Below are 15,248 nucleotides of genomic sequence, written 5' to 3' on the forward strand. Positions count from 1 at the left end.
CCATTACTTAATTGGCATCGATGAGAGAATACATAATAAGCCCCTACTACAGTTAGCTAACACAGATGTCTGACATGGTTAGGGCCTTCTTTCCTTCCTTTTCTTAGCAGTTCATTTTCTCCATTGTGGAGGATCTAGATTTTGCGACAGCGCTCCGATTTTCTTTCTGAGAATTCCCATTCGCTACTGTGTACAGTTTTGGTGGAACCATAGGGTCCCATGCCTGATCCTAGGAAAAAAGTAGACAAGAAAAGAAACCAACACCTGCCCTTTTAGGAAAAAGAAAATGTATTGTAGAGACATACGGTTTTCAAATTAACAGGCAGTCAGCATGGAAACTGGTTGGGAACCAGTGATGAGGAGCAGGAGCTGGCTGGCAAGGACACTGCCATAGACTGGCCTCTTGCTAGGCTCCCATGCTACAGCTACAGGCAAATGGAATCTAACTGGCCACTTCTCTTGGTGTCATTTGCCACCATCATCTCTCACCTTGTTTATATCAATGGCATCCTAGCTATTTTTCCTGCTTTTATCCTTACCTTTCCTGGAGCCTGTTCGTAAGACAGAAGCTAGAGCAATCTTTTAAAAACATAAGACAATTTATATCACTCTCTGATCAAAACTCTCCAATCACAACAACCAGCTACATAACTTGTGGGGCTCAGTGCAAAATGAAAATGTGGGACTCCTTTTTCAAACTTTATTGTGAAATTCAGGATGATAGTAATAGCAGAGCGTTAAACCAAGCATGGGGTCCCTATGAGTGTGGAACCCCGTGTAGCTACACAAGGCGTATGCCCATAAAGCAGTGCTCATCTCCAGTGGCTTCCATCCTCATTCTTGGTGGCTTCCATCCTCACTCTCAGGATATTGGTGATCTGATGGATCATATTACGAATTCATTTCTGTTAAGTTCTTTATGAAAAGGCCTTGGTCATTGGATCCCCGCTTTGAAGCTCAGTTAACTGATACAGATAATTAGAAGAGAGCTGGGAAGAGACTACTGAAGATCCTTGAAATAAAGGGGCTATCTAGGGCAGGTGGGACTAACAGAAACAGTTCTCGGAACATGTGCTGAGGATTCAGAAGATCTTTTCGTTTAAAATACCCTCAAAGAATGTAATAAAAGCTGACATTTATTGAACTTACTTCTGTTGAACACTGTATGCTGAATATTATGCTATGTTCATCACATGCACTGTTTACTTACGCTTGACCATAGCCTTGTGAGGCAGGTACAATTATTAATCCCAGGACACTAAAGGATACTGAGGCTTATGGTAGGTTTGCCTGAGGTTATACAATCTAGATATAAGTTGTTTCTTTTTCCTTTTTTGTCTTTTGGAAAATAGAGTAAAATGGTTATTGCAAATTAAGAGAATAAGTCTCATATTCTTTTGGACCTCAAGTTTTATGATGATGGCACCATGTGTGAGAGTGAATCGAGGAAGAATATCACAATTGTTTGTTTTACTAGGAGGTGAGACTAAGCACTGTCATTCTTGAGAAACAAATAGTAAGAATTTTCTCAGTAAAGATTTTAGGAAGGCCCTTTCAATGAAGAAGTGACAAATGGCCACTTTTGCTGATGTGAATATTTTGTAAAATTTTAACTTTCCCAACAGCCATTCTCAAAGGTTCAAGAACCAGTTTGGAAATTCTAGAACAAAGTTGGTTATATTATGACTTCTTTGGGCAACATGATCACAATTTCATTTATTTAAACCATGTAGGTAATGAATTTGAAAATATTTAATGTGTATTTGGAGAGGCTGTTCCATTTCGAGTCTTTTTCACTGAGTGTTTACCAGTAAATTTGGGGAGGAAATAAAACCACTGGAAACATAGTGAAGGGGCAAGAGTTCTATTATACCTGCAGTGTGAAAGAGAAATAATCACTAAAGTAACGCACACAATTCAGAAACCAACTCAAAATGTTGAAATAGTATAGAAGCTAATGGCCCAACGAAACATTGTCTTTGGGATCAAAGACTCCTTCAAGTTTTGACCACATTCAGCATAATTGACTGTTTTAGGGGAGGCCTGGATTGGAACAGCATAGGCTTCCAATGGAAGCTTGGCATGGAAGAATAATAAACTCATGTCAATGTTAGAAGTAGAGTATTACTTAATATTTCTTTCTCATAGACTCTTTGGCAACCAGCACTGTGTTTTGATACCAGTAGAATTGAGTATGCTCCTTTCATAGCGATGTTTAACCTGGCGAAGCTAAGCTTGCATCTCGTATCTGTCAGTTACGGAGACCTTCAGGGACCTCAGAAGATCTCAGAAGTTTTGTGTGCTTCCTAAGCCATGTGGACAGGTCACATGTCAGAGCAGCAGGCATGGACATGATGCTTTAAGCATTTTGTTGCTTGAGGAAGGAAGTAAAGTTAAATAAACAGAGAATCCCAGGTGGCAGAATTTTATTGATCAGGCTTTTGTAGGAAAACAGAAGTCATCAAGAATGGATTTGTGGTGCTGCCATCATATTTTTGGCTCTACTCCATAATTCCAAGATATGGAGTAATTTTAGTAGGGGACAAAAATGTGCATGTCTGAAAATTGTTCAGTGGACTATATCCCCTTGTGGCTATGATCTGAAGTCAGAGGAGCAGCACAATTTTTATGCTGCAGCCATAGCGTTCTGTTTCCATATCTGAATTCAAAATGCAATTGATGAAGTGCTACCTGACTATGGAGTTTTTGTAGGAAATGTCATAAAACCTTGATGACATTGTACATTTGGAAAGTGTACAATGCCCAGGATTTTAGGACATGGTAGTATTATTTTAACCAAATAAAATTTAGGCTGTTATATAGCCCATAGATTCTTGCAGCCTAAATTTAGTACCCAAGATATTTTTTTAAAAAGCCATTAAATTGGACAAAAATTTGATCTCCATTTTCATTCTAGGTTTCAGTTCCACAAGCAATGTGAATTTATAGAGCAAAGGCACTTTATTTATTAGGGGTAGAAAAACAGATGGTGATTTCTCTGAAAGCCAAGTTCATGAGCTACCTATTGGGCTTCATGGAAGAGGGCAAGGAGTGGTGAGTGGAGTTGGCTTTTGGGAGTGGTATTATGGACCTGCCCACTTCAGTAGGGAGTGGTGAGTGGAGTTGGCTTCTGGGAGTGGTATTGTGGACCTGGCCCGTTTGGAAGTATGGTGGAGAAAATTCTGAATGATGATAGGCTCAAAAGTGAAGATGCTACAGGAGTATGATTATTAGCATACTGGGTTTCTTCATGAAGTTTATTTTAAAAAGTAGTATCTGAGAAGATGATTACACAACATAGAGATTTCCACATAAGGTATGGAGGACTTTTTGACTTAATTGAGCTCTTTCTCAGTGTTTAAACATTTAGATGAATTTTTGTATTTATTATTGGCAAACCTTCTTATTTTTTTGAACATGTACATAATCATATTCATTTTGCATTGACTAAGTGTTTCCTATGTGTCGGTCAGTCACTTCTACAGTTCCTAGAGGTTCAAAGAGAATTAAGAAATTCTCCATGTGAGAGGGAAGTACATAATCCTAAATATAGGTGCAGTAGAAAGCAACGTGGCATGTAACCAGAAGCAAACAACTTGATGTATACAAACAGCAGAAGCTAATTCTGGCTACCTTAAGCAAAATGGAATTTATTGCAAGGATAACCAGAGCCCCAGTATCTGGCTAGTAGAACCAGATTAGGAATGATCTTCTCGATCTCTAAGAACCAGGACAGCTCAAGGAGACCATGAGATGGCAGATAATGCCATGATCTCATCACTTGGAGTATCTGCTCAGGTGTCTTCTCTGCTGATGACTGCCCTCTTACTGTCCTCTCTTTGCCCTTACATCATACTGTTGGTTAAGATTCAAAGTCCTGAGACAGAGCTTCAAATATCACACAAGTGCCTCTCACTGGCAGGATCTAACCAGATTCTTTCTAAAAGGAATCTGGGAAATGTGGTTCCAAGCTTTCCACCTGAGCTTTCCACTCAGTTCTTGTGTTACTTACTCAGGGAAGTCTTCGCTAACACTGAAGGCTGAGAGAGGTTTTACACTCTTAGAGAATCACTTCTTGGCTCAGTCTGAAATTACGCATCGCTTTAGCAAGTCCTGGCTTCCCTCCCGGCTAAGTTCCTTGAATGCCCCAACCATGATCATCAATATACCTTCAGCTTCTTGCAAAATTCTTGGCAGGTGATGGTCTTCAATCAATATACATTGGGTAAATAAATTATATCAGCAAATTCTGAATGAACGAGAACCTCGGAGAAGAATAATCACTTTGAGATCCACTCTTGGCCCAAGAATATTGTTAGTTATGAGAAGAGTCATTTGCCCCTGTGAAATGTCGGATACACTCCTTGTTCCCAGGACCGTATGTTCTGTGTAAGCTGCAAAGGGAAACATCCCATGTATAATTAAACAGAGATGAGGAAATGACTGGTGCTCAACCCACATCTAACACCTCCAGCCTCAGTTCCATTACACTGGGAAGGTAAAAAGGAATAAAGCCTTGAGTAAGGGAACTAAGCCACTCTTCCTTCAGTTTCCTTTTTAATAAAAAGAAAATGTAGCATATATCAAGAATACTGTCTTGTTCTGCAAAGAGAATGCTTCTTCCTCTAGTTCTCACTTCTATCTTAAAGGATTGCTTGAGGCCTAATATTTTATGAGAATGAATCAATGAAATTGCTATGGTCCTTTCTAACTATGACCTTGCAAATGATAATTTTTATAACAAAAGTGTCACCTAATGATTGAGCCTTTACTTATACTAGACCCTGAGTCCTATTAATAAACCTAATAGTATATAGGTACTATCATAATTCCTATTTTTAAAACAGGAGACTGATTTAGAGATTAACTTGCCCAAAGTCACACAGAAGGGAAGTGATGGATCTCTTTTTAATCACCACACCATTCTGGTGTTTTTCTGCTTTATAATCCTGCCTCCCTCATGAGACAAGTTCATTAACTTTTAGAGATTAGCTAAACTATAATTTGAGCAGTTTACCTGATGTTGATATAAAGGATGCCTATTTTTAATACTGAACTGGCAGAGATGCAGTTACTAAATATAAAAAATAGGAAACCAGTTAAATTAATAAAATACAATGTCAGGTCTGAATTTTAAAAAATACATGTTCATCCACATTTGGAGAAAAGAAAGATCACGATGACCTTAAGTTTCTGTTTATTTTTCTCCCACTAGATTCTACATGTATCATTCTAAGCTATTAGATTGTTTTGCTGCATCATTTTCAAAGGATCGCACCATTTTTGCTCTCATAGGCGTTTTACTTTGTTTTGGTTGGTTTAAAGGACTTTGACCTCAAAAAACGATTTGAAACAAGCTATTAGATTGTTTTGCTGCATCGTTTTCAAAGGATCGCACCATTTTTGCTCTCATAGGCGTTTTACTTTGTTTTGGTTGGTTTAAAGGACTTTGACCTCAAAAAACGATTTGAAAAATCTAAGGCAGTTTTCTGGCAAACTCATGATTTGGGAGACTCCTCACCTAGTCAGTGAGCTGGTCACTTGAGGTTTGACCGTGGTGTAGGCGAGCTCACTCTGCATCTGAAGCCAGGAACTGAAATGACATCTAGGGATTGGTCATGTGTCTAAGGCAGTGATTTTCACTCAAGGGACACTTTACAACTTACCACCTCCTCCCCAGGAACATTTGGCAATGTATAGAGATAGTTTTGATCACACAGCTGTGGGATTGCTACAAGCATTTGTTGGGTAGAGTCCAGGGGTGCTGCTAAATATTCTACAATGTACAAGATATCCCTCTGTCCCCTACCCCCAAAGCAAATAATTATCAGACCTAACCCTTGTGTATGGGAGTCCTTTTTTGCCATGTATGGACCATCTTACTCATCTTGGTTCTTTGTACTCCCTGACTTTAGATAGTATTTTTAAAACGACTGTTAATATAACAGACATTTTTCTCCCCTCTGGATAGTATCTCAACTGATATGATTAACATTTTTTGCTATACTTTTTCTCTGGTGTCATTATAGATAGTTTACAGAGGTGAACATCTTGTGCGTGTGGATGTGAGTTTGAGTGTGTATGATGTTTGAACTATTATTATTACTTTCTATTTTATAATTTTCACATAATCCATATTTATAAACACAAAGGGTAAATATATAGCACTCTTGAACTATTACAATTATTCGAATTATTAAAACTGATCTGATCACACTGATTATATCAACTAATTTAGAGGAGATGCTGATCAGCTGTAGTATAGGGAACATATAAATAAAGCATCTGAATTAGATACCCAGCTGATATCACTCAGTTTTAAATTTCTTTGGCTAAATGCCAACATTCTAGTCATTTGGAAAAGTGACCTTTCAGACTAATTTTTTCCTGACCAAAAAAAAAAAAGCACTTTGTTTTAAAAGCCTTAGGCTGAAGATCTGATTCTATAGTCACAATTAATATATTTTTTCATATATTTTATTTCATATATTTTAGTCATTTGGGGGTATGGTAACATTTGTTTGATATGGACTGGATGTAGATTTAACTAATACGTTACTTAAAAATTTGCAACTAAAAAAGTATTGTCTAGATTAGTGTTTGTAATTTGCTACTTTTCTTTTGAATATTATCTTCTTAGTCTAGAAAATAAAAGAAAAAGCTAACTTACTATATAATAAATTCTTTGTATGTATTCTCGTTAGTAATATCTCATCGGGTCTAAGCAGAAGGATAAGGATGTTTGCTCTGACATCATTTAATATATCATATCTTTATCATGACATAAAGCTGATGCCCGGGGTTCTAGTGCTTAAATAATTAAGTTCTACGGAACAAATGATCACCAAACCTGTGGCTGCTACTCTTGGCTGGAATTATTTGCCCAATGTAAGTGATAGCCTAGGGAAAAAAAACAGCTTGGTTATTATCCCAATTGATTCTATTGGTAAGAAGTCCATTTTTGCCCCAGTGAAGTGATATTTTGAAGGTTGCACCGTGTCTCTTGAATAGAAGTTGTGGCTTCCTTGGTAAACTTGAGCTTCTTTGTGAAGCAATGAATTTACCATCTTCCTTTGTGTATGTTGATTTTCTTCTAAGGGATTTAAAGTTGCCCTTCTTTTAGAGATGACCTAGATAAAATAACATTTTATTACCAAAGAACCAAAGCTAAACAATTCACATTTCTGATAGAGCAATTAAAGAGATTTAGGGAAGCCCGTTCATTCATTCATTTACCATCTACAGGCACTATCCTCAGTTAGCTGCATTTTTCAATCCCTTGGCTCTATTAAACACAACCCAATATTACTTGACTTTAAAAGACATATTAAAATAGGAATGCTGGTGAAGCACTGACAATCCTCAAGACAGAAAGATGTGAGAGAACAGTATACTTAGAAGAGACTTGATGGACCCTCTGAGTCCAATCTTCATTTTTCCACTCAGGACTCAGAGGTCCTGAGAGATGAAATGACTTTTTTAGAATCACAGATCTAATTAGTGATAGGACCTGGGTTCTGATTATACTTTCCCCTTTTCTTCTCTCCATGCCTCTATGACATCTGAGGCCTTGAGCACCATTACCCTGTTCTGGCCAGCATGCCTTCCTTTCTTCCTACTATCCAGTCGTCCAAAATCCATATTAAGCATCTGTAACGATCTGATTGCTCTGCAGGCACTAGTGGGTACATGGGCTACTGAATAGGGAATAGTTTCTGCCCTTCAGGAGCTCACGTTCATGGAAAACACCACTAAAACAGGCAATGACAGGGCAGTGTGTGATATGTGCTATGCCAACCAGATACACGATGCTCATAGGAGGGTCATCTCACTTATTGTGGGGAGTGGGATGGTTAAGAAGGACTTCAGCAAAGTTGATGACTACATCAAGATCTCAGGGACTAGGAGATATTGCCCAGTCTAAGTTGTCAGGGTAGCATTTGCAAAGGTTTGGCTGGAAGCTTCAGCATAGTGCATTTGGTAGAATTAGAAATGATTTAATGTAGATGGACCACACTTCCCTGCCTTATTTAGGAAACAAATTTGTTAGAAGTTTTTCTGTTCTTTATGTCTTCTAGCAATCAAATGTATTTTATAATTAAGATTTGAGCATCATTTTGATTTCTACATTATAAATGTTCTCTTCCAGTCCCTTATGTCTTGCAAGTGGCAATAGTGATTATCTGTGTTATTTCAAAATGCATTTCAGGGCCAGAGCATGCTGAGAACTGATTCTTATTCAGTGACAGAGCTGATTCTGAGCCAGGGGAGACAAATTCTCTTTTAAATAAATATTAGCTTCAGGGTTAAGACCTTATATTCTGTACTCAATTTTGGCATGATGGATTTTTTAAAAAAAGTTTGTTGATAATTACCTGCAAAATCCCTTGAAGATTTAAAATAAAAATGGCCAGAGTGCCCTGACGATGGCTGCTACCCTAATGGGTGTAGGCATCTTGACACATTGTCGATCTCAGCTGCTCGTTGTTATTGTTTTGTGATACGGGATTAGAGGTGGTTGAGCCTTTACATTTTTCAGTCTGGAGATGATTCTGTTTTTCTTCCCACATACTCCCCAGGCCATTTGATTGAAATCAACCTTATTTATGTGGGAAGGAAAATATTCTGTCCCTTTTACTTACCCTGTGTTTGGCAATAGATTCTACTTTGCTGTGAAGAGTTTACACATATCTATATTAGCATTTATCGTATTATATTCTACAGAGAAGTCCATAATTCAAAACTTTTATAATATAGGTCTAAGTTTCCCATAGGAATAAGTGGAAACTAGGGGTGATGTGTTCTTGGGGCATATGACCCCACAATTATTGTAGCTAAGGAGCACCTTAATACTGTTCTGATATTGCAGTCTCATTGCCTCCCCCACTCCCATTACCCTTACCTGATTATACTATACCCTTTGCAAACTAAAAGATACAATTGCTTTAAAGAAACTGTTTTCACAGAAGCTGAATTCTAAATTAATGGTCTGGAGTATATGGTGATTCGAGACCTTCATCATACCATTTTATCACACTTACCTCCTTTTTAGATTGCTGATTTTTGAGAACCAGCAATAGCACCAATATGTAATCAGCCTTTAGATAACATAATTATAGTTTATAAAAGTAATTTACCATTCTAACAAAAGTGCTATGGCCTCCAAGATTTCCTGCCTCCCTGTTGTACATTCCCTGAGTAATGCCCAGTACTGTGAATATGATGGACTTAACATCCATGATTATATTATGTCCTAGGGCACAGCTAACTTTAAGAAAGAGAGATTATTTGAGCTGGCTTGACCTAATCACATGAGCCGTTTAAATCTGGACCCTAAGGTCAGAGACAGGGAAGTCAGAGATTGAAATATGAAGGGGATTTGCTATACGAGAAATTCTCTATTGTTAACTTAAAGATGGAGGAAGCCACATGGCAAAGAATTTGGGCAGCCCCTGGGGCTGAAATTGGTTCCTTCTGATAGCCAGCATGGCAGCAAGGACCTTAGTCCTAAGAACACGAAAAACTGAATTTTGCCAATAACAAGAATAAGCTTAGAAAGTGCATATTTCTCTAGAGACTCCAGACAAATAATCTGGCGGACACTCTGATTTCATCCTTTTGATATCCTCAACAGAGACCCCAGCCATGCTGTGCTGGACTTCTGACCCACAAAACTGTGAGCCAAAAGATGGATGTTGTTTTAAGTCAGTAAATTGGTGGTATTTTGTTACACAGCCAGAGAAAACTTATACAAGTGCATATTAAAATAACTGTTCAGTAGTAACAAACCTTTCATAGAAATCCAGAGGCAAATATATGGTAGTAGAGTTCACAGGATACTGACAAGAAGATTTTGGCTCACTAAAGTGGTATTGCTTAAAACTGTAAGGAAAGGAGTTTCCATTGCCGTTGACTACTTAGTTTAGAAAAAATGAAAATTTTGATGAATTTTTATAATTTTATGGGATTTGTATTATTTCAAAATGTGTGCATAGAAGTGAGCCTTTATTACACTTTTCAGATTCTACTATTTCAGGTTGCATAGCTAAGTTTTATTAAAATGTGATATTATGTGTTTGTGTCTGCTTCTCCATTAAATCCTGAGGTCAGCAAAGGAAGTGACTACATCTTACTTATCTTTTTATCCCTAGAACCAAGCACTGCTTAGCACCTTGTAGGTGCTTATTAAGTGTTAGCTGGAAAATTGAAATTGAAATGAGTGAATAAACAAATCTGTCTAAAGTTCTGATGAGATTCAGGGTGTCTTCCAATAAAACTTTATTTACAAAAACAGACAGTGGGCCAGATTTGGCCCATGGGCTATAGTTTGCTGAGCTCTGGTATAGATCACAAGTTATTAATAGTGTAGAGGCAATTCTAACATATAACACCCTTCATGACAAGTTTGAGATTTTTTTAATATACTCTAAATATTTGATAGAGTTGAACAAGGTGTGCTTCTTTTTAGGGCTGTATTTACTGTTCGCCTCAGACGTTCCTCCTGACGTAATGGGAAATAAGTAATTTGTTCCCAAGGGTGAGATCTTTCCAAATTTCTGTTGCATTCTCTAGCTTTTTTTTGTGAATAAAGTCTGAATGAAGCAAAGCTAAGCAAACAGAATATGCTCCAATGAATAGCACTGATTGACTAGCAGTGGAGATATTTCTTTCTTTAGTATTGAAATATGAAGTTATAGAACTATATGAAGGGCAGCATACATATACTAAGGCTCTCTCCAAATTATGAATGTTTGTGAACTTGTTAACAGCTAGAGGCATAGACAAGAACAGGTGAGAAAGTAAGAATAGATGCAAGGATTCTTTGCTGCCATTCTGTATAAACGACTCTTCATTAGACCTTGTATGGGGGCATTCCTTGAGAGAGATAGATAGGAAGTATAGAATGTCAGGTAGGTGGGTGGAAGACACATGGGTGCTCTCCACCAAAGCTGGTTCCTGGTTCATCTACCGATTCTTCATCAAGGAATTCATCCTAAGAAAAAAAATAAGATTGTTGGCATAGATTTAGCCACAGCCTTGTTTATAGCATGGATCTTTACATATTTTTTGGCTGATCAGTGAAAGTGTTATAAAGTAGAGGAGTGATTAAAGAAATGATGGTATAGTCCTACGTGGCAATTCAGCCAATAGATTATAGAAGACTATTTAATGACAGAAAGATAATCATATGATTTTCTAATTGAAATAAACTTTATAATATGTATGTACAGAAGATGATCAGAGAAAAACCTGTTTTCTCACACCCTTACCACCAAAGTCTAACACTATTTTTGTTTCAAAAAGTGTATGGAAACACACATATATGTACATACATGCACACATCAGTATAATTTGTTTAAGAGTAGGGACTGTGACAGGCCTGGTTTTGAATCTCAGATTATGGGCTTTTAACTTGAGGCAAGTTACTTGCATTTTATTCTATCTCATTTTCCCTATCTTTAGAATGAGGATAAGCTTACATCACCCTTTCAGTCTCATACCTTCTCAGCACAGTAAGTGTTCAAGAAGTATTTGTTGAATGAATAAAGTGCCCAATACTGTTCATGCATAGCAAATTGTTATTTTATATTAAAAATCAGTTTTTAAATGCTAGACACATTGACTCAAAGACCTTGGAAAGAAAATGGAATTACTTTATAAAGAGAATTTAAAATTAATTTTAAAATTTACAGTGAAATTCACTCTTTGTGTTGTATAGTTTTATGTGTTTTGACAAAAGCTTAGAGTTGTGTTACTACCTGTACAATCGTTATACATTATAGTTCTAACACCACAAAAACTTCCCTCGTGCTGCCTCTTGTGTAGTCAGTTCCTCTCCCCAGCCTCCGATTTCTGGCAACCACCTATTTGTTTGCCATCCCTATAGTTTTGGCTTTTCCAGAATGTCATAGAAATGGAATCATACAATATATAACCTTCTGTGTCTGGCTTCTTTCACTTAGCATAATGCATTTAAATTTATCCATGTTATAGTCTTTATCAATAGCTCATTCTAAAGATAATACTTTTAAAGATAACTCCTATTATATGAAATGTTCCATGTCATAACCACATGGTTTTTTTTTATCCCTGAAGTTGTCCTAAAGCCAGAGTTGTTACAGTGTAAAATGTTAGCGCTGAAAAAGAATTGAGAAACAGCCTAGTGTAACTCAGTCTGTTGAGAAGGTGAGGGGGTCTTAGAGCCAGAAATCAAATGCCCCAGGTGAGCTCAAGTCAGAATCGAGACTCGAATCCAATAACTTTGCTAAACTAGCAAAGTTACTTTGGAAGTCAGATAGAGTAAACCATTCTAGTGAGGGACTAGTGGAAAAGTCCCTGAAGGGGCAGGAAGTGGGGTGTGTTTGTGTGTGTGATGTGTTAAAGTGATGACATTAAATTGTTTTTAGGAGGAAAATAACCAGGACCTTTATGTGTTTAGAAAGAGAAGAAAGGACTTTCTCTTATTATTATTTCTAATTTTATTATTATTATTATTATTATTTTTATTTTTATTTTTAATAAAGGTGGGTTTGTATAAATCCACTTCCATTTTCTAGCATTCATAGTAAGCATTGGTTTGGAGAGTAGCCAGCAGGTATCATAGATATTGCTTTTGCTGCTGGAACAGATATATAGCAATCAGCAGAGCCTTTTAAACATGTAAGGTAGGTCCAGTGAACACCAGATTGACACAGAAAAGCTCACACCAGGTCCTGATGTGTTCAGAGGTGTGTAGTTTTGCCCTGAAGCCTGAATTACAGTCCTTTTATTGTTTATTTATCCTGTTTATCTTTTATTTCTAAATGCACAGTTCTACTTTATTTAAAAATAGTTTACATGTGAGTACCATATTATATATCTCTTTTTTAAAAAAGGAAATAAAATAGCCTTTTCTTTCTTAAAAAGCAAATTGGGTTTTAAAAATGGAATCTCTTATATAGAATATTTATCCATTTTATTACATAATGCAGTGAGCAAAGTAAATATTTAAACTTAAGTAAAATTCATGTTTATAATATGAAAAGAACATCTATAAATAATATGAGACATTTATTCACTCATTTAAATTGGTCACAGTAATGCATGTTTATACCCACGTGCATATCAGCTCATCTTCTGCCTTATTTTAAACTTCTTTTTAAAATATTTTTATATCGGGTGACTGAATGTCTTAGATGCCAACTTAGTTAAGTATCCAAGGTAATTGACATATTTGCTCTGTTTACAATAACTTAAACTTAAATCTCTGACAAACATGCCAGTTGTCATAAGGAAACACATTTTTTTGCCATGTTCAAATCCAAATTCTCAGAAAGAGTTCTTGAGGAACTGTAATTATGTCTTTGGTTTGGTATTTCATTTCCCATTATAGTTAAAACATTTGTTGTATATTTCTGTGTGGTTTATATATACTTTTCACATCAGTGCTACATTACCTTTACTTAAAATTTTAAGCCAAATGTTTTTTTTTCTTTGTCGAATTCATCTTTTAAAGTCCCTTTCCTCCTTTTGTAGAGTCTCTATGATCAAGGATATGGGAACCAAGCAGAGACTGTGCTAAGTGTTATGATAGTTGACAAACCAGTTCAGTTAGGTAAGTCTCCCAACTGGAGTGCCAGTGCAGATTAGTCTAGCCCATGGAGAGAATAAGAAGCTAGAAAATAATGTCTAAAATGCTTACAAAAGCAATGAGCTATGACAGGGAAAGGGCCTGAGACACCAACCCTGTGTCGAAGGAAAAATCAAGAATGTCAATTTTAGCTGTTGAAATTGCCTTACATAGTGCATGGGAGGCGCTAATTTGCTCAGACATCTTTTGGCAAACTTGCATGTAGAATCTGCTCAGTCCTGTTGTTATTTATGTGCCGTAATGCCTGTAGCCAGAGAGCTATCTTTCTGGACTTGCTTCTTTCTGAGAATAAAGGCTTGAGGAATATAGGAGATGTCAGTAGCAACAAGCAACTTGAATTCCTCAAGATAAAGACCATGGCTGGGAAGAATTGAGCAGGGAAGTGAAGGTTACTGACTTCACATTAATAATAAATTTACGAGAGTACAGAACAAATCATGCCAGGCCATTTTTATTGTTTTCTAGGTGGACGTGCAAGATTAAAGAAAGGAATTCAATAGCTGTAATATCTGGAATTGAGTAAATCATCTAATTCAGTGTCTCTACAAATCTATGGGGGCTGTAGGGATGGAGTGGGGGATGGGGAGAACCTCAATGAGAATTGGCTCTGAGCACTGTCATATGGATTCAATTTGGCTCTTGTAATAAATTACAATGGAACAAGGTCCATTGGGATAATGTTGGGATCAATAGAAGGTCAGGCTGTAACATCTCCAGCAGTGGTCTGGAAGAATGGATAACACACTTTATTAAGCTTGGCAGGCCAGGAGGTTTTGGTACTGCTGTGGTCACCACCACTGTCATTAGTCTTTATGAAGCACCTGTTGGGAATGGGGCACTTTAAGGGAGGCTTGAAGAAGGACAGAATGTGGATAATTGTCCAAATGGTCAACCTGTTTAAAAATGATGAAAATAGATATAGTTTATCGAATACTTATAGAGCTGCCATGTATAATGCTAAGCACTTTTCATAGATTGTTTCTTTTAATCCTATTGGCATCTGAGGGGCTTATTCCTCTCCATTTTTCAGATGGGAATAGTAAGGTATAGGGAATTACTGTAGGTAATGCAGCTGGTAAGTAGCATCAATAGATTAATAAACTGAAGTAGTCTGATTTTTACTCTTACCACTATCTATGCTTATAGTATCCCTATGTGCCCATGGAGAAAGTTTGTTCACTTGTTAGTTTGTTCATTCATTTAGCAAATATCCTAAAAGTACTTAAGATGTTCCTGGTGTAGCAGTGGAAACAGAACCCACTCAAAATTTTCAAAAAATGGTAAAATCATGACTCTGATAGAGATATAAAATGAACACGTATTAAAGATTTTACTTAACTTATTAATGAATGAATAAACCAGGCAGATGTTAGAATTAGATTGAGAACTCATAGAACAGAAACTTTTATAGATTAGAAATATTGAAATGCATGTGCAAATGGAAGAAAAACTGTTTTTTCCCCAAGTGTGGAAGGAGGTCAATTTGGATAGGTCAGAATTTGTATGTTTATAGAAAACTCATAGCAATATCTACAATTTAGCCCTTTCTAATGAAAGACTAGACTCAGATAACCTGAAAAAGCATGATCTAAACAATAGTTTTTTATGGAAGCACAGT

General features: G+C 36.8%; 1 protein-coding gene across 12 annotated transcripts in view; it reads left to right on the top strand.

The window, feature by feature from the left end:
* ERC2 (ELKS/RAB6-interacting/CAST family member 2) overlaps positions 1-15,248 on the top strand; it is an 890,290-nt gene that overhangs the window by 344,268 nt on the left and 530,774 nt on the right. The window lies entirely within an intron of this gene.

This window comes from Pteropus alecto, unplaced genomic scaffold (genome assembly GCF_000325575.1).
Source record: "Pteropus alecto unplaced genomic scaffold, ASM32557v1 scaffold75, whole genome shotgun sequence".
Classification (NCBI taxonomy): domain Eukaryota; kingdom Metazoa; phylum Chordata; class Mammalia; order Chiroptera; family Pteropodidae; genus Pteropus; species Pteropus alecto.